Genomic DNA, 20,866 nt, shown 5'->3' with positions numbered 1-20,866 from the left:
ACCGCTGCCTGGCCGTCCGAGAGCCCATTCCAGCAGAGTGATTGCAGTTACCACGGCGTTCCTATCTGGTGTGCCCTTGCTGGACATCTGCAGGGCTGTTATGTGGAGGTCGACGCACACCTTCACGAAATTCAACTGCGTTGATCGAGATGCCAGGGAGGAGTCCAGGGTCGGCCAAGCAGTGCTGCGCAACCTGTTCGCCTAAGGTGAGCCTGGTGAGGAGGTAAGAATTGCTTAATGTTTAGTTTTGGGTGTAATGCTTAATGTTGAGCCTTTGCCACCTCCCGTGGTTGTGCATGTGTGTACTGCTATGTATTCTTTTATTCATGAGCATGTGAATCCATGCCAGACCCCATGCTGGAGAAGGAACAAGTTACTTACCTGTAACTGTTGTTCTCCAGCATGGGCCTGGCATGGATTCACATGCGAACCCTCCCGCCTACCCCTCTGCGGCTCTTCACTTGGTCATACTGCCACTTCACGTGCTACCAAATTTGAAGATGGGCTTAGGGAGAGGGCTGTCATTGGCTGTGGTCAGTATGACGCAGAGATCAGTGATTGGTTACTATTACGAAAGACAGATAAGAAACGAAACTGATACTGTTTTTTCTTTACCGAGGATTCCCAGCCTGACGACGGGGAATATTCATGAGCATGTGAATCCATGCCAGACCCATGCTGGAGAACAACAGTTACAGGTAAGTAACTTGTTCCTTGTCACTGTGCTAACCGAAAAGAGTGCCTCGGGAGTAATCTCCCTCACCACAGTAACTGTAGAAAAGATGCCAAAGCTAAAACAGTGTCTCTGGAGTAATCTCCCTCGTCACAGTAACTACGAAAGAACTATCCAGGATAAAGACTACTACAGGAGCAAACTCCCTCATCAGAGGGTTTGCGGAAAGAGCGAAGGGCATTACGGTAGTAATCTCCCTTGTTGCCCGAGCCAAGAAGAAGATAAGTAAAGTCTGGGAATATATATAACGCTGAGAAAGAATAACTGTTGGACATTGCAGCAAGTCCAGAGAAGTCCTGTGGAGGAATTACAAGAACTGATCAGAACTGTTGCTAGAAACTGTCAAAAGCCAGCCTGCGCACCTGAACCAGTTGGACCAGGAAAAGGGTGTCATTCTCCTGGCTTAATTTCTGTTTGCTGAATACGTTTGATTAGTGGTAGGGGCAGAGTAGGATAGTTTTTGGACAGAGGACTGATTCTTAAGTTGGACAACAACCCTGAAGACCAGCACCTGAGTTAGAGTTCAGTGAGGCAGGACAACCCCTCTAGGTATAGGGAATGAAAGGCCCTTTTCTTATTTGAATAAAAGATGTGAGTTTAAATGCCAACCCTTTGTCCGACTCCTCCTTCTGACTTCCCACAATGCTTTCTTGGTTCTGGAATGAGGGTATAGCAAGGTGGCATCTGGTTGGATTGGTCTTAAACCCCTCCAGTCTGAAACTTTGGATGACCAGATATAGAGTTTAATGTGGTTGCCCAGTTCAGACTGTATGCCACAATGTTATCCAGGTAGGCTGCTGCAAAAGGTTGGTGTACCTGGAATATTGTGTCCATCACCCTTTTGAAAGGTAGTAACTATCGCAATTAACGTGAAGGGTAGAAGGTTAAATCGGAAGATGCCTATAGGTGTAGCATAGGCGGTTTTCTCTTGATCTGCTAGTGCCCATTTCTCAAGAGAGGAGATATACTTTGCTGGTTCAATCATCTCATCCATACTTGCCATGGGATAGGCTTTAATGTGAGAGACTTTGTCTACCTTCAAAAAATCTGTGCAAAAGTGAAAACGACACTGAAGATAAGGCATGACGAAGATCAGGGATGGCCATTATCTTACTGAGGGCTCTATGATATCCATCTTTGTCACCTGCTCCTCCCCATCCTTCTGACGAGTCTCAGTTAGTCAATAGGCTCACAGTCTGACCGACTTAGTAGTCTCAGCAATGTGTAAATATTTTTTGGCCTGATCTGTGAGAATCTCCTTCAGGAGAACCCCACCCATGTAAAATATGATACTGGATGTTTCAAAATGTTTAGTGTCAAGTTAGATCTCATGGAGAAGATCCCAGATAGCGGATAAAGTCCATTAGTATTAGGAATTCCTGACCTTCGATGGCCTCAGGGAACCCATGACATCTCAATCCTATTTTTTATTTTCAAATCTATTTATTGGCATTTGTTATTTATTACAAACATAGGAAAATTACCATTACTGCCATCAAACAATAAATCACATAGCGTCTCATATTATTAACGTTTACAACTTAACATGAAACTTTAACTATCTCCAAACGTTTGTTTCTTGAGAGGCCGGTGCCGAGTGGGGGCACAGGGGGGGATCAAGACCCCCAGTGGGGTGGGGAAACTTCCCAATCCTATAGAATGTAATGTTGACGAATAGCTAGGGGTTGTGGAGGCTTATGCCTACATCATTCCTAGATTTCTATTTACACACTGTGCTTTTCCTGACAGTATTTATGAGTTTGGTGGCAGACCCCTGACTTTAAGACCTACCAAGGTTATGCTCCTGCGTCTAATCCACATCTTGGTGTCTTGCTGAAAGACGAGAGTGGGTCAGATCAAGCACAGCTTTTCAAAAAGGTGGGGTACGCATAACTCATAACTAATATCTAGTCTGCACGACTCTCTTCACATCATTCATGAATCAATATTAATGATTTCTTTGTTCTACAATTCATCTCCCCTCCACTGCTGATATAGTGGCATCAAAGGTAGCCTGCAAAGATGTTATCATTCCTCTGGGCAAAAGCAGTTTCTGATGCTAAAGGGATTGTGAGGAATCTAGGGAATGTGTCCCTTCTACCCAAGGGGTAGCTTCCCACTGTGAGACTAGGGAGGTGAGCCCGCTCCTCAACCCCCTCCTTAGGGGTCGAGGCAAGTGGGACCTCAACAGGAGAGACTTTGTGGACAAGGACTCCCGTGAGGAACTCTCTAGTTTCATCAAAGTGATGGCTTATATGTACTTGTCTAATACACCAGAATATTATCAGCTTCCTCAAGATAAAGTGAACCTATATTATCAACAACCGTGAGACTGTCCCTTTAAATCCAAGTCTCCAATGACTGTGCCGAGGAGACTGAAAAGGAGAAGAGGCACCAAAGAACCAGACAGAGGGTGCGAAGGGCGGAGAGAGGACAGAAAGTGCAAAGACCTGAGAGAGGGCGGAAAGCCGAGAGAACCAAAAGAATCCCCCTCTACGTAGCATAATGGAGGGAGGCGGGGCTGCCGCAGTTGCAGAACACGTAGCCTGTGTAAACCAGAGCAGTTCTGACGCGGAGCGAGAAACGCTGGAGGACTGGCGTGGGAGAGCAGAGGAAATCTGAGGAAGGAGGAACAGGGATTTCGGTGGTGGTGTGACTACAAAGCAGTCATGGTGGGCAGCCTGCCCGTACAATAATGCTGACACCACCAGTGGGAGGAACCACCTCCCTATCTGAACGTCGTACCAGTGATATCCCAAAAGCAAGAACGAAATGCAGATGAGAGAGATGCTGTGGAAAGTAAGCCGTGGGCACCGAGGAACTCAAGAGAGTCCATTGTCCTACAAGCACCGGCGACGTTGCCCCTGAACGCAGAAGATAATACGGGGAACGGGAATACTGGAAAGACATGTTAGGCAGAATCCTGTGCAGTACCCTTGGGGAACACTGCAAAAAGATTAAGACTACAGGAGCAACAGTAAACCCAATTGGTAGCAGTCTGCACCACCCAGATTTACCTGGTAGCTGTGGCTGAGCAGTCCGACTTCTCCCAAGAAGAGTAGGGCAGTATGCAGAGTATACACAATAGGGCCAAAACACAGTAGAGCAAACAAACACTGACCAGAGCTTTGTATAAAAAGTATATAGTTATTTATTTAAAACACACTTAAGGCAATACACTAGCACTCTCAATGAAAAGTAAGTTAAAACAGAGTCGGGTAAGTATACACACCTCCCTTGATAACTATCAGACAAGTCAGGGTCAAAACACAACTATTTGTTGAGACAGAAGTGAGCGCTTAACCTAGATGGCACTCCAATAGTTTAGGGAAAAAAGGAAGAGAAAAGGCAGAGCATCAAATAAAACAGTTCCCAACACTTTTAAGAGTTCAGAGCAAGGGGAGAAAGGCAGGTTATACTGTAGAGCCAAAGTTCATAGGCCAGGCCCACTTTAAATGGAGCAAAGCGAAATGTGCCCAGGATCACACGTTTTAAAGTGCACTGAAAGTCTTTGCAGAGTGTTCAAGAGAGGTTGGGGTGATTCAAAAGATACAGTTAGAAGGCCTGGAGCCAACCCAGTTTAGAAGCCAAGGATTTAAGGGTCACCTTTAGCAATCTGTAGAAAGGGAGGCCAGGCAGGACACAGTACCTTAAAGAGAAAGGAAGCTCCAGCGGGGGCAGTTGTTCCTGGCAGTGGTTGAAGTTCGTGGTTCCGACCAGGGGAAGAGAAGATCTTGTCGAGGAGGAACGTGGAGTCGTTGCACTGCACAGGGATGAAACCAGCCACGGAGTTCCCGATTAAAAGGTGCGGTTCTTTTATTCGCGGTCAAAAGTGGTGAGCTTGGCTATCCGGCCGCCGGGGTGCTTGGCACGGGCGATTCGACCAAGTGATGTCTTTGGAAGTGAAAAAGGGCGAACTGGTTGGTCCTACCAGCTCAAAGGGAGAAGACTCTCCAGCAGAAGATCTTCTCTTGTCGTTGGAAAAGTGGTGAGTTCGTTGCAGCAGGGCTTCACCGGTGGTGTCGTCGGTTGCAGGTGGCTCAGCTTCTTCCCTCTTCGGATTCTTAGGTCCTGTGGCGACTTCTGAAGTTCCAGTCCCAAAGGCCCTGCTTTTATGCAGAAAAACCCCCATTCATCAGCCTGGCTGTCAATCACAGATGCTAAGTGGTGAGCCGGGCGGCTCACCACTGGGCCAGTCAGAGTAGAGTGCGACTTGGGTTGCTAAAGCAACACAGTCCAGGGTGCCAATTCCCCCCCTCCACCCTTCCTGTGGAACCCAGACGAGTTGGCACCATTTGGAGGGCTTCTGTGGAGAAGCCTGCCAAAATAGTGGAACAAAGGGCTCGTCCTTGGTTGGAGTTACAGAGACGGACACAAACGCCATTTTAGAATCGAGTTCTGGCAAAAAGACCCAACCGGTGATTTAATATTAAATAAATAAACCAGCGGTATCTTTAACATTGCACAAAAAAGTGGTGTGTTTAAAATCAATGGGAAATTCTCATAGAGAATATTCCGGAGGAATATTTTGCGTGGTAACCACTGCCACCAGCCAGAAGCTCGACGAGGGGGGACGGGACGGTGCCCCCTCGAAAACAGACCTAGGGGCAATCGAATTACCCCTTACCAATACTTCCACAATATGATGGTTTGTACTGGTTCTGTTCACAATTTTGGACTAGTAAAGCCAATGGTGACTTTACATGCCCTGGGAGACAGTAGTCAGTCCCAGGGTATGGAGTCTATGTTTGGGTGTCACTGTGACACACCCGTGGTACTGCACTGAGGGTGCTGTGTACCACACATACAGAAAAACAGATGATACCCTATGGAGTAAAAAGAAACCCCATAGCCCATAAGCACATAAGTCAGACATACCTCAAATCATGTCTAAGAGTGGGAGTAAAAGAGTCTCACAATTAGCAGGAGAAAAAAACAAACCCCAAAAATCCAGCAAAGCTGCTGGGGTACTCACTAGGTTTGGGAAATTAGCCTTTAAAGAGAATTCGCCCTAACAAGACAAATGGGACTCATTATAAGCTAAACAAAACTCGTCCCAATACTAACGCTAAAAGAGATGGAATTAATTTAATGAACTAGAACTGTGTTAATGAAGTTAGAAGAAATGTGAGAATTATAGAGTGGGAGAGAAATAGAGGTGAAACCTTACTCCTGCAGAACTGTTTTAGTAAGGTGAGAGAAACAAGAAAACTAGAGAGTGGAAGAGATACATTTGGAAGTTTGTTACCTTGTGTAAAGGGAAAAGTTAATCCGCTTCCCGAAGTGAAGCTAGAGAATAGAATAGAGTGACACCTGGGGAGAACAGACTCGTGGGGTCTGAAAAGACAACCCATGTCCTGGAAATAAGAAAGCAAGTATTATATCAAAATGAGATACTTGGGGAATACAGACCTATGGGGTCCGAAAGACCAATATATATCCTGAGGATAAGAAGGAGATTATAACAGAGGAAGATACTTTGGGAGTGCAGACCCGTGAGCTCAGAAAGGTAAGACTCATGCATGAAACATCATTCTGGGAAGAGGTGAAATGTAATGGGAAATGGAGCCATCAAAATATCTAAGAGTAGAACATTATACTAGAGGGCTTTGAGCCCTCCAGAAGAGAGAGAAACAGCCTGAAGAGAACTAAACAATCTGTAAGATAGAGGACAGGTAGACGACCACTCCTCTAAAAGGACTTCAGAACTTAATCCAGAGTATAGCAAAAGAAGACAGTTTACACTTGGTCTATTGAGCGGAACAAGAAAGCCAAGAAAACCCTGTGATAAAACACAGTAACAAGAGAAGGGAGTCATTCTCCGGCCCTTAGTTATATCGGTGGTAGATTTGGACAGCGACTGACTTGTTTTGGACATTCACACTGACTGACGATCACCTTAATAGGTAGCGAACAGCCCACAATTATTGGGAGAGATGGGCCTTATTTTACTTTAAATAAACCACACAGTAAAACTGTCTTTACAGTATCCGTGTCCTCCTTCTGATTCTCCACAGGCTTTACTCTGTTAGCTCAGGGTATGGAAGCCGCTTTCCCAAGGAATCTGTCTGTCTTCACTCTAGTCTGCATGTCAGACTCTGATTACTTCTCCTAGGGGCCTCTGAGGTAAATAAGAGGCCCCAACCCTCCTTCACCCTTGTACATCTCTTCCTGCTCTTTAACTTCTTGTAGGAAGTTAGACAGATTCCCTGAGCTATGGGGTCCCTCTCCAAACTATAATCGAACAAAAGTACCTCCACCACACGATGCTAGTCCGTGTCCAGCACCCCGGTCCCAGCATCAATGCCATACTTCACCTCTATGCTAGATTTGGTAGCTATCCTCCCATTGATCCCCTTAGGTAGCCCAAATCTAAGACCTGTGGAGGCGAGGGCATACCACCTTGGTGGAATGACCCCTTAGTCTACTCTATACAAAAACATCTGAGTCCTCTAGAAACATTGTGATGTCACTGAAATCGCTTGACGTGCTGTAAGCACATCATTGTGATGCGCTGAAATCAAAATTACTGAAATCAAATGGTAGTTTGAGTTTTTTTATTTATTCTTCCATTTATAAAGCGCACTAAACTCAAGGGCATCAAGGCGCTGTTACACAACATGTTACACATAAGAGGAATCAAGTAGGAACATTCGCAATAGGAGGTATCCCTGTCAACTTTACGCAAATAGCTTTATTTTTAAGTCTCTCCTGAAGTCCCAGTAAGATTGTTAAACACGCAGGGCTGGCGGCAGCGAGTTCCAATGTTTTGCTGCAATCGTGGGGAAAATTCATCCTTCGGTTTTTGACCTTTTGAATTTCGGCTGGACAAGTCGGTGTTCATAGGCCGATCTGTTTGGTGCTGAAGGATTGTACTTTCCGAATTTTCAGGTACGAGAGAGCAACATTGGTAAGGCATCTGTGACTGGTTGACAAGGATTTCAACATGATCCGTTCCTGTCTCGGGAGCCAGCTTGCTGAAGAGATGTGCTCTGTTTTGGGTAAATTGAGTGCTGCTTGAAGAGCGTTATTTTGGATCACCTGCATCTTCTGGATGTTTTGTGTTAATGTGCCTGTGACAAGTGCATTTTCCTGACATCAAAAAATGACTTTACAGCTCAACTTTTGGAAGGGGGTGCAGGAGCATATTGAGACATATTGAGTTCTACACTCATTCAGTACCCATCTCAGTTATGCTGATATAGGATAAACTGACACTGGGCCTCATTATAAGTTTGCTGGTTCGGTAACTACGGTATCGGTAAGCTTGCCGGTACTGTTGTTACCGGACAGGCAAACTACGAGTTCTGCTCGCGGGTGCCTTCCCTCCTGCCAGGTCTGATTTGGCAGGGGCGTACCGGCATCCGCGAGCAGAGCATGTCGGATGCACCGGCACCATTCACGAATGGTGCCGGTGCATCCGACCTCCCCATTCCCATTTGAGCCCTACAGGGCTCAAATGGGAATGGGGAGCATTTTATTCAGGCGCCCACGAATGGGCAATGACCCAGTAACTGCCCATTCAGGGGTGCCGGAAAAAAAATGATAGAGACGGCAGCCGTGCCAGTTTTACCGGCACAGCTACCGCCGGTCTCATAATGAAGCCCGCTGTCTAAAGGTCTTAGCTTCTTCGCTTCCCCCATACATCCATCACACTCGCTAGCAGGGCCGTTACAAGGGGGGACCAGGGGGGATAACTGCCCCAGGCCTCGCACTTGCGGGGGGCATCGCGGCCCCCTCTTCTAAGTAGAAGGCAGCACAGTCTCCCGTGTCCTTTATTCACACTGGGGACTGTGCTATCTGCTCTCTGCCCCTGCAATGATTTTGCTGTTTGTTGCGAAGCCGTTTGGCTCTGTAACAAACAGTAAAATAATGGGAGACAGCGAGGCTCAGAAGTGAGCTCTGCTGCTTCCCGTTATTCAGCTGACAACGTGGACATGCTAAATGACAGGAGAGGACTCCTCTCCTGTCAGTCAGCGTGTTTACGTTGCCCAGCGTGATCACGCTGACTGATGGGAGAGGAGTTCTTTCTTGTCAGGCAGCATGTCTACGTGTCGGCTGCGTGGATGCTTTTTAAGGGTGCATGGAGGTAAGGTAAGTGTTTTTTATTTTGTATTAAAAGTGTATATATGTGTATTTCAATTAAAGTAGTATGTGTATGTATGAATGCATGCGTGCATGTTGGTGTTTGTGTCAATGCTGTGTTTGGTTTTATGTTTGTTTGTTTATTTGATAATGCGCAACAAACCCTCAGGTAGCTGGGCGCAGCAGGTATAAGAATATTTAAGCTTGCTTACAACATGATAGAGGAATACAGGCATGGAATACAGGCATGAGCTAATTACATTACATGAGGTAAAGAATCATAAGGTGTTAATGCACATTGCTGACGGGACGTTAGTGGTTAGTAGTAACATGCATCAAGGAAAAAGTGGGAGGTATCTTAACAAAGAGGTCAGGGTGTTCTAGTGCAGGTGCTTCGTCTTTGAGTGATGTCTAGGTGTCCTTGGAACAGAGCCAGTTCAGTACATTAGATCTGAATCTAGCATATGGCTGTTCCACTCTAAATGCTGTCGGGAGGGAGTTCCAGGAGCGGGCCGCTTTGACCGGGAAGCTGCCTCTGCCAGCTTTGGCAAGCCTGAATCTCGGGATATCAAGACAGAGATGGTTAGATTATCTAGTGTGATAAGAGGAGGTTTTCCTGGTCGAGTAGTCTAGCAGCGAGATAAGGTGATGCAGCATTATTCAGACATTTGAACGTGAGGGAGACTTTTTTGAGGAGTATCCTATCACTATTTTTTAACCAGTGTTGATCTCTTATGAGATTGGATATGTGCTCTCTTCGGGGTATGTACAGTGCTGCTCTTAGAGCGTTGTTTTGTAAAATTTGAATTTTATTTAGTATTTTTTTGTTAGCACCTACATAGACGGCATTACAATAGTCTAGTTTAGACATTACTAAAGCATTGGCCAGCGTTAGGCAGCTTGCTTTGGATAGGAAGGGTCGGTGTCCAGTCAACTCGTCGAAAAAAACTGGTCGACTGCAATTTGGTCGACGCAATTTGGTCGAAAACCAAATGGTCGAATTTTTTTTTTTATTTATATATTTATTTTTCGGGTTTTCGTTTAGTTAAAAAAGGGGTGTTTAGAGAAAAAAAAAAGGGGGTTGGGGGGGACCCCCCCCCAAAAAAAAAGGGTTAAAATAAAAAAAATAAAAAAATCGACCATTTGGTTTTCGACCAAATTGGTTCGACCATTTGTCTGGTCGACCAATTTTTTTCGACCAAATGTCTGGCAACCGAAGGGTCTACAGGCCATGATCAGTTTGCAGGTGTAGGCTGTAGATGAGGCCATGGAACTGACTTGTTTGTTTAGTGAGAGTGTGGAATCAAGGTAGAAACCTAATGTTTTTACCTCAGTTGCTACTTTGATATCATTACCGTCAATATTGAAGGCTGAGTAGTTGGGGCTAAGTTTCTTTAGGTTGGAATCAGAACCCAGGATCAGAATCTCAGTTTTATCGTCATTCAGGCAGAGGCCGTGAGAGGCCATCCATGCCTGAATGATGAGGTAATACTATTCACCAGAACCGTGTCTTTGACAAAGCTGCCTGAAAGGGGTATGAGGATCTGGGTGTCATCAGCATAGTTAGTGTATGTGACGGCCAGCCTGTTAAGTTTGTTGAAGAGTGGCTTGGTGAAAATATTATACATTGTTTGCATGCATGTATGGAGTTGTGTAACTGGTGGATGAATGCATGGGTGAAAGTGTTTTGTGTGAGTGTGTGTTCAGCCCCACCCCTAAATTTAGCCACCCTGGGGGCCACTTCATTAAGGGATGGGTTCATGGCATCAGAGGTGCACCTAGGCTAAAATGTCAGGGGGGTGGGGGAACTAACACTTCTAAAACTAACTAACTAACATTTCTGAAACGTCACACTTAAGGACTGCTGTGAGAATGAGATGTCTCATGTCACCACTTCCCTTCTAATCACTCCCCTAGCATGCAAGTGCTAACCCCACATCACAATTCCAATAACCTAAAAATGTATGCATATGAATGCAGCTGCTAACAGTGAAATGACTTCTCATGGCCATGCTAATCACTATGGCAATTCCCGCCCAGTTCCTGCCCTCCCCACCCAAAATACCACCTCACTGGGACTCTTTGAGCTTGCTTTAAACACACCCTGCCATCAAACTTTTCCCCCAATGTGCCTGCAAGTGTTTCTTCAAAGGAGTCTTCTTAGAGTTCATGACTTCATTGGAGTTGTAAACATGGAACTGGTGTAATAAAAATGTCTAATCAGGTCTGCCTTTGGCCACTCGATTTAAAAACACCCTGCGTGTCTTTCGCTGAAGTTCCGTTAAAAACAAGCATTGGCAAAGCCAACAGTTTTGGCTTGTGTATAAGTATTAGGCATTTGCCAGGCACTGCTATTAGCCGCTTGGGTACTCAAACCATTTTGCACCGGCACTATCAGTGGGCAGCTAATAATAATACAGAAGTGCCTTTCCCATGCTTACACAAATGTCCAAACTGTTAGCATTGCCAGTGCTCTTTTTGCTTTACTCTTGATGCACAGGACTATGCATCAAGGTTAAAGCAAACATACTACTTGGCTAAGTTGGCCTACATTGAATGTAGGCCAATCTAGCCAGTAATAACACTTATGGTGCACAGTCAGCCTGGATATACTTTCTGTGGCATGCCATTTTTACTGGCTGGGTGTCCGTACATGGTAATAATGGCATATATTGATGCAGCCTGCATGGACATAATTAGAACACCCAGATTGAATATATTTTTATACTAGCATATGCTGTGTGGAAAGGCGGCATGAAATGTATTGAAAAATGTTCCTGTGCACGGTTTGTGATGTGCAACTATCGGGATTTTCCATGTGCTTCCATACAAAACCAATTGCAAACTGTATGGATTTCTACCCAATTTTGCAAAGAAAGTGCTGTAAAATGCATAGTTTTAACCCAATGTTTCAAACATTTTCTTGGGAGTGAGAAACCCCCTGAAGCAACCCTTGTTTGGTTTGGGCTCCCTCACTGTGCTCTGTTGATCCTGCCTAATTGGCACAAACATGTAAGCCTCTTAAATTCAGAAATGTACCAGCCTCCACTGTACATCATTTGTCACTTTGCATGATGTGTGTTTTAATGCGCACACAGGGGCAGGGTGCTCCTTAATGATATGGCATTTATCACGTGCCTTTAAACAAGTGTTTCTAGGCGTGACAAGGCAAGGAGGGGGAAACAAGAGTAGGACAAAACACAGATCGTACTAGGCCTTGTGTCATTCAGATCGCGCAAGAGCAGGGAAGGGGGAGGGGAGAAGTGCCGAGGGTGGAGTAGGATGCGGAAGAGCAGGAACAAAGGAGAAACAAGAGTGCAGCCAACGGATGGCAAGTGTGGGTACTCATAAGTGCAGCCAACGGGTGGAGAATAAGTGCAAGAGAGGGGACTGTAGGTTTACAGATGCAGACCACAAGTGCAGGGGAGCCCAGAGGCAGTACAGGATTGCAACAGGACAAGCAGGGACCTGGGCCCAAATTCAGAGCTTGACCAGGTGACCAGTGCATGGATCAGGCAGGTGATCAGCAAGGGAGAGGAAGAGAGAAGGCAGAAGCAAAGAGTCAGGTCTTGAGTTGCTTCCGGAACGGGAGATGGTTCTGCTCAAGTTTCAGAGAGGCAGGGAGGCTGTTTCCAGAGAGAGGCCCCAGCCAAAGAAAGAGGTCTGCCCTCAACTCTTGGCTTGGAAAAATGACTCAGAGAGTTGGAGTTGGCGCAGTGGAGAGCTCATGCCATCCTCTATATATATATATATATATGCATATGGTACAAATGTTAGTCATAAACCTTTCTTCAGTAGAGAAATCTAACTTTGCTGTTGTTGATTTGGAGTTATAGTAATAAGCCATATTTGGGATCCTGCACACAAACTCAAGGGGAGATTTCCCGAGTCTCCTATTTGCGGAGTTGCCACCGCTGGCTGAGTGCAAAAAATTGTAAGGGGGCCTCACCAAATTATTTGCCCCGGGCCTCACCACATCTTCTGACAGACCGGCTTGCTAGTCCCTCAGGGCATTCAATCAATGCCAAAAGGGGGGAATGCCTATGTCTCTAAGAATTATTTGAGCATAAGAGGAATGTAAAGAGAGATTCTGAAGTGGCTCTGCAAGTGGCTGTTTTGCTGTGGGAGACCTCTCTTACATCTCTTCCTAAGGATACTACCTGCCGGCCACGCCCACATCGCTGTTAAATAGAGCCAGCCGCGCGCTCCTGCGCGCGCGCTCCTGAAGTGGCTCTGCAAGTGGCTGTTTTGCTGTGGGAGACCTCTCTTACATCTCTTCCTAAGGATACTACCTGCCGGCCACGCCCACATCGCTGTTAAATAGAGCCAGCCGCGCGCTCCTGCGCGCGCGCTCCTGAAGTGGCTCTGCAAGTGGCTGTTTTGCTGTGGGAGACCTCTCTTACATCTCTTCCTAAGGATACTACCTGCCGGTACTTAATGAACACTTGTATGGACTTGTATGGACTTGGATACCCAAAACGACTTACTTGTGGACCAATATTGTTAACCTAATATAATTATACGTACTTATATGTACTTTAGTATAATTATAGAGTGATAAAATTTATATTTTTATATTTTTTTTAGGCCACGCCCACATCGCTGTTAAATAGAGCCAGCCGCGCGCTCCTGCGCGCGCGCTCCTGAAGTGGCTCTGCAAGTGGCTGTTTTGCTGTGGGAGACCTCTCTTACATCTCTTCCTAAGGATACTACCTGCCGGTACTTAATGAACACTTGTATGGACTTGTATGGACTTGGATACCCAAAACGACTTACTTGTGGACCAATATTGTTAACCTAATATAATTATACGTACTTATATGTACTTTAGTATAATTATAGAGTGATAAAATTTATATTTTTATATTTTTTTTAGGCCACGCCCACATCGCTGTTAAATAGAGCCAGCCGCGCGCTCCTGCGCGCGCGCTCCTGAAGTGGCTCTGCAAGTGGCTGTTTTGCTGTGGGAGACCTCTCTTACATCTCTTCCTAAGGATACTACCTGCCGGCCACGCCCACATCGCTGTTAAATAGAGCCAGCCGCGCGCTCCTGCGCGCGCGCTCCTGAAGTGGCTCTGCAAGTGGCTGTTTTGCTGTGGGAGACCTCTCTTACATCTCTTCCTAAGGATACTACCTGCCGGCCACGCCCACATCGCTGTTAAATAGAGCCAGCCGCGCGCTCCTGCGCGCGCGCTCCTGAAGTGGCTCTGCAAGTGGCTGTTTTGCTGTGGGAGACCTCTCTTACATCTCTTCCTAAGGATACTACCTGCCGGCCACGCCCACATCGCTGTTAAATAGAGCCAGCCGCGCGCTCCTGCGCGCGCGCTCCTGAAGTGGCTCTGCAAGTGGCTGTTTTGCTGTGGGAGACCTCTCTTACATCTCTTCCTAAGGATACTACCTGCCGGCCACGCCCACATCGCTGTTAAATAGAGCCAGCCGCGCGCTCCTGCGCGCGCGCTCCTGAAGTGGCTCTGCAAGTGGCTGTTTTGCTGTTCTGCTGTGCGGCAAGCGAGCAAGCGAACCGCAGAACAATATAATATCATTGTTTGGAAAATTCATGGCTTAATCATGTATTTGGCCGCATAAGCCCATGTACACGTAGACATAGCAGGGCTATTGGCCCGCTGATTGACTATCCCAGGTGCCAGGTCATCGATTAACCCTTGGGAACTGTCTCGTGGTCGAAGCCCTTGCACAGCGAGACACGGTAGAGATACGGAAGAATTTTATACCTCGAGCTTACGTCTCGGTGTATATTGTTTTAAGTATTAAGTGCGCATGTTAAAAAAAAAACGGTATTTTTAAATCCAATTGATTAGTTTTAAGGTATGTTTAATGTCTATAACTATCATGCTGTCATGCTGTGTAAGTAGGTTGGTATATTGACCGTGCCCCTCGATTCATTGGGCTCAGCTGACATTATATCGGCACGCAGAAAGTGCTGCAGTATTTTGTATTTGTACTTAGTAGCTTAGTAGCTTATTAGCTTATTAGCTCCTAATCTTGTGGTTCTGAGTGAGGCTGCTTTTTTTGTTGTCGGTTTTACGCCGTCTCAAATTACTGTCTAACATCAAACAATACACTGGACCCCATGGTTGTTTAACACTGGATTGTATATTAATTTATAATAATATTGTTTTAACTTGAAGGTACCCTACATTTTATCATTGTACTGTGATAAATTGTATTTTATAGTTTTGATTTATCTGATTAGATTATCTGTTTAGGTATTGAGCAATTTGCACTAAATGCATTAAATGCACTAAAAGAACTAACTGCATGGCACTATATTGATTACATGGTGCATATACAACTGCTGCTCGCACTCATACCCATATTGGTGTTTTTTTGTTTAAACTTTAAATCAAGTGATGGATGAATATGAGCGTGAGATAGCCATGCATAAAAATCTTAGAAACAGGAGAATATGTGTTCCTAAAATAATATCGCATCCCAAGAAAGTGTTACCATTGTGTAAGCAGATTACAGAATATTATTGTAAAAAAGATATTCCTTTACCTGATGCTCCTGTGGGTATCATCTCTGTGGAATCTATAAAAGATACTTTGCTCTTGGAATTAACTAATGACTTAGGTTGTGTGAGCACTAAATTATTAAGCGACATTTTATGTTGTCCTGACACTACCTCTCCCTCCATAATTAGCAATGTGATTACTAATGGATCGAATGAGATTATACATATATCTGATGACATGACTAATCTTAATCTCAACCCCACTGCAAAAATCTTTATTCCAACATGCGGACTCAACCCTAATGTCCCTGAGATCAATCCTAGTATTGCCTTGATTCATGAAACTCCATTGATAAATGCAAAAGCCCCAATTGATCTTGCCATTTCTGCCATGGATGATTTAGAGGTGGAATACTTGGGTCTCGATCCTGACCAATCCTTAATGGCGGTCGCATCGACTCCCATGTATTATACTCCACCGAATAAACCAAGCAGCAAAGCTGGTAATGATAATCATCATACCTCTCCTGTCATGAAATTAGTCTCAGTCAAAGCTGATCAATCTGAACAAGTTTTTCCTTCATTTCCTATATTTTCTACAGATATATCCAATCCTATCTTTCAATTTCCTGTGACAAAATCTATCGTCAAGGATACTACTACTCAGCCTAAAAGTCTGAGTGATGTAAGCATGAATTCTGACGACATGTTTTATGCTTTAGAAAATTTATTGACTCAACTTATTTCCAAATGTGACAACTTGGAAAAGAAGATAACGATTCAGTCGCTGATTATACACAAAAACATGCGTGGATGTTACCACATGGCATGCAATAGGCGTTTTAGTGAAAATCTGAATAAACAACACTCTTCACCCCACTATGTGCCAAAAAAAAAATCTAAGAAAAAAGGTAGATCGTATTTACCTCCTCCTGTACACCATGCTTTCATGTATCGTAATAGCAAACGCAATAAGTGCATGAATAATGGTAAATCTAGGAATATTGCAGATGAACTAAGTAGTAGTAAAAAGAAACAACCACTTGGAGATCTTACACAAGCTATTGAACCTTTAAATTCATCACACGAAAAATCACTGGTAATAATTGAAACTCCTGTAATAGCGGATATTGTGATTCCTCTTAATCCAGCTGCTGTTAATGCAATTAGTAAATCGAAAACCCAAAAGAAAAAAGTCTCAAAAAAAGTAGCCAAGCAAGTTGCATGTGATAAAAATGATGCCTACAATCAACCGACTCTTCCGGCAGTTTGGGCACAGCCTAAGAGTACCTTAGCTGAATTTGATACACTTAAAAATGGAAATAGTACCAATGTGCAAAGCAAGATGGTATCTGCCCTTCAACTGGTCCAATTGTACCAAGATCCCATTCCAACTCCTCTGAATCGCACTGCGGTATTGTGCATATTTAAATCTATAGTTCCATTGAGGGCTATCACATCCAATGACATTCGCATAGTCGATCAAGTCGAGGCTATGAATCAGTTTATCTCAAATATCTGGTTTGAAACGGATGCTTCTTTAAAGTATGTTTTGAGTTTTGAGGCTGACTTTCTTCGACTAGGATATAATATCCTCCAAGTAGAAATTCCGATAAATCGTAATCCCAATCCTGGCCCCTCTAAGGCTTGTATTAGCATCCAACAAAGCTCGACTAACTCTAAAAAAGAAGAGATTATTGATCCTATTAGTGTAACTAATAGGACAATTGATGATAGACCTGTCGGGTTCTCAAATGTGCCGAGGGTCATACCACCGGGAACCACTGATCCACCAACAACAATAGAAAACAATCAATGTCTAGATGGTTACTGGCAATGGCTACCCGTGGCATTTAAGCCTCATTTTGGTGCTGTGCGCGAGTGATATAACAAGGTGGATATGCTCTTCTCTTGGAATACCAGAGGGCATACCCACCTATTTGTAAATGATGGGTTGCTGAGCAAGATAGATATATTTGGTGTGGTCGCTCTACAGGAAACTTGGCTGCTTGCCGAAGTACAATTAGATGGTAGAAGTACAGTCCATCAGAGGGCTACTAAAGGTCCTTTGGGCCGCCCGAAAGGTGGTCTCTTGGTGTCGGTTACACCGCCATGGCGGATTGAAAAATTAATACAGTCCTCCGATTCCATTTTGGTTACTCGTATTTCTAGACCTACACTAGATATAATACTAATTAATGTATATGATCCACCAAATATGTCTATGTCTCTCGCGAATATAGGGAATGTCAACAATGTATTATTACAATACAATCAGGTTTCCCCTGTTTGGATTGTTGGTGATTTTAATGGACTTATTGGCAATCTCCCTATGATAAATGATGATAATCGGAACTTCAAAGCATCAGTGGGGCCCGTGCCGAAGTCAAACCGGCAGGGTTCTAAATGGCATTCTATGCTTGCTGCACATGGGATAGTGAAACTGAATGGTATTACGCCTGGTGATCGTCATATGGCTTTCACCAGAGTCGAGGGCCGTTCTGCATCTACTATCGATTATGCCCTTACTAATATCAGCGGGATCACCTACATAAAAGACATGAGCATTGTAGTTAGATATGAAAGTGACCATGTCCCTATGTGCTGGCTACTAAAGTTACCTGATTCGACCGTAAATGCAAGTGAATATGATGAAAATGGTCAGCTGACGATTAATGAAGGTGGTAATCGCATTAATTGGCATCCACGGAATATTGATAAGGCAAATGATGTAGTGTCCATGCTTTTGCCGCGATTCATTCAAACAAAGTATGAAGGAGATAACATCACCGCTGACATGCTGTCCGATTTTTCTAATACCATGTCAACAATTAAAAATAAAGTGGCTGCTAGACGCAGTTACGTTGGCATGAGTGAAAAATCTAATATGCAAGTCAGGTGTCGGGTGGGTTTTGATGTTGCAATTAGTAAGGCTAAGACAGTGATGCGAAATGAAATCCAAGCAGCTCTATTGGATAATGCTGCTCAGCCCAATCCAGAGGGCATTTCGATCCAAATTAGAAATGCCAAAAAGAAATTTAAGAAATGGCTATCTAACCATAAATTGTTATGTGGAGCCCGATTATGGCAACAGATAGCTGAGAAGGCAAGGTCGAATGACTCTGTTGGCATATGGCAACTCCTCCATCATGCAAAACAACGTCCATTATCTATTAATTGTATATCGGAAGAACAATGGCAATGTCATATAGCCAAAACCCTAGGTAGGGTGATCCCTCATGTTACGGTTTTGGCTATCCCTGGCGAACCTTGGGTATGTAATGCAAGTATATTGGATATAATGTTGATTATATCTAAGCTTAAAAATTCCAGAGCTGCAGGGCCCGATGGGGTATGCAATATATTGTTAAAACAACAGCCTGAGCTTTGGGCCATGGCATTACACCGCCTATTTACCCAAATAGGTGTGTCAGGTGTAGTGCCTCAGTCATGGCAGACAAGTCATATATTGACTATCCATAAGAAAGGGGCATGGGACTGCCCAAGCAATTTTAGGATGCTCGCAATGCTTGATACGTCTTCAAAAATATTTGCAAAGGTTATTCTGCAAGAATTGACTGTGTGGATTGCGGAATGTAATATCCTTCCACCCAATCAAATTGGATTTCGAGCTAAGTCGGGCACCTTGCACGGGCAGTTGTTGTTAACTACCGCAGTTGAACATTCATGGAGTCGTCGCAACCTTGACGTATATTGTGTATTTATTGATTTTTCTGCTGCGTTCGATACGGTGCTGAGAAATAGACTGTGGAAAAAGCTGTCTGATTGGGGCATTCCACCTGGCCTCTTGAGGATGCTAATGTTGTTGCATTCTGACACTTCAGTGCGTATTCGTTTGAATGCAGCGGGGAAATTGTCAGCTTCTATGATGACTTTTAGCGGTGTCAAACAAGGGTGTATGGTCGCAGCGACACTGTTTAATTTGTATCTTGCAGACATGGGAAAAGCTTTCTGTATAGCAGCAGCTAACCCAGTGAAGATCACTGAGGTGATTCTTGGATGGTTGGCATATGCCGACGACCTAATTCTGCTTGATTATACACCGGCTGGTCTTCAGTTGATGCTAGATGCTCTAAGCAGTTATTGTATCGACAACGGCTTACAGATCAATCTAGACAAAAGTAAAGTGATGGTCTTCACAAAAAAAAGGTGTCCTAAAAAATATGTGTGGTCACTGAATGGTGAAATCTTAGAACAAGTAAATACCTATAAATATCTTGGCATCACTGTAGATGACCGCTTAACTTGGAAGGCACACTGGTCTATGCTTCAAGCTCGGTGCATGGTATCTACCAATGCGCTGAGCATTTTCATCGGAAGTAATAGTGGTTATTCAGTATCTGCAGTACTGACAATTTATATTGCAAAGATAAGAGCAGTCCTATTGTATGCTATTGTTATATGGGGCCATAATTTAATCAAACTTGTTGAAAAATTCGAAGTTTGTTTGCTTAGGAAGCTGCTTCGATTACCCAAATGTGTAAGTGCGGAACACATATACCTTGAACTTGATCTGGTGGCAATCTCCTATGTATTTGTTAACCATTGCGTTATTAACTTTGAGAAGCTGAAACGTCTCCAGATAGACACAATCATTGGTGTATATATGGTTGCCTACTTGCGCCTAGTGCAGAACTCTAAATTTGGAATAATGGGCAAACTACAAAAACTTCATAGCAAATGGGATTGCCAGAATTCCCCATATAGATTGATGAGTATGCCCCTCATGAAGTTAAAATTAAAGCATGTACTGAAGGAAGTCTGCTATGAACAGCAGATGATAAACCTATCCACAAAAACATTTAGTGGAATCTATTATAATGAGCGCTCATCACGTTGCAAACTCCCTAGTTATATTAATGCATACCCGAGCCCTCAAACGGTGCGGCAATATTTGTTACTAAAATTTAATATTTCTGAGGCATTGGAAACACATGGAACACAAATGGGTATTCCTCGTGACATGCGTTTCTGTCGACTGTGCGGCCATAATGTCACAGAGACACTACACCACTTGCTAATTGTATGTGATAGTCTGTATGCATTGCGATACAAACATATGAAGTCATATAATAATACCATTAATCCTGACGAAATTGAGACACTGTGGCCATTGTTTATGAGTGGTAATGACATTAATCTAATTTATTTTATGGTGACATTTTATAAGAAAATTGTATTGATATTACATTGTATTGTATAATTATGTAGGGTACCTCAAGACTGTCGTATGAAATCAAATGTGTTTTTTAATGTGAGTTATTAGTAAATTGGTATATAATCTTGTATTTTAATACTGTAATAATGTGTAATCTCGGTATATAAAACATTTGTTTTGTTATATGTATACCTAATAAACTATTAGAATAGAAAGAGAGATTTGGGTTTGGTGAGGGACATATATACTGCCTTTATCTGAGGGACTAGTGGTGTTAAACCGATTAGTTAAAGCTGGGGCCTTTATTTCACTCACCACCTCTAGGAATGTTTTAACACCTACCTTGGGACTTGAGATGCTTGATTTCTACTATCTACAAGTGCAGAATTCTTGT

At 43.9% G+C, this 20,866-nt stretch overlaps 1 protein-coding gene across 6 annotated transcripts in view; it reads left to right on the top strand.

Annotated features, from left to right (window-relative positions):
• Positions 1 to 20,866, top strand: part of MBD5 (methyl-CpG binding domain protein 5) — an 802,917-nt gene that overhangs the window by 585,520 nt on the left and 196,531 nt on the right. The window lies entirely within an intron of this gene.

This window comes from Ambystoma mexicanum, chromosome 9, assembly GCF_040938575.1.
Source record: "Ambystoma mexicanum isolate Mex_15411 chromosome 9, UKY_AmexF1_1, whole genome shotgun sequence".
Lineage (NCBI taxonomy): Eukaryota > Metazoa > Chordata > Amphibia > Caudata > Ambystomatidae > Ambystoma > Ambystoma mexicanum.
This window is presented reverse-complemented; position numbering and strand designations above follow the sequence as displayed.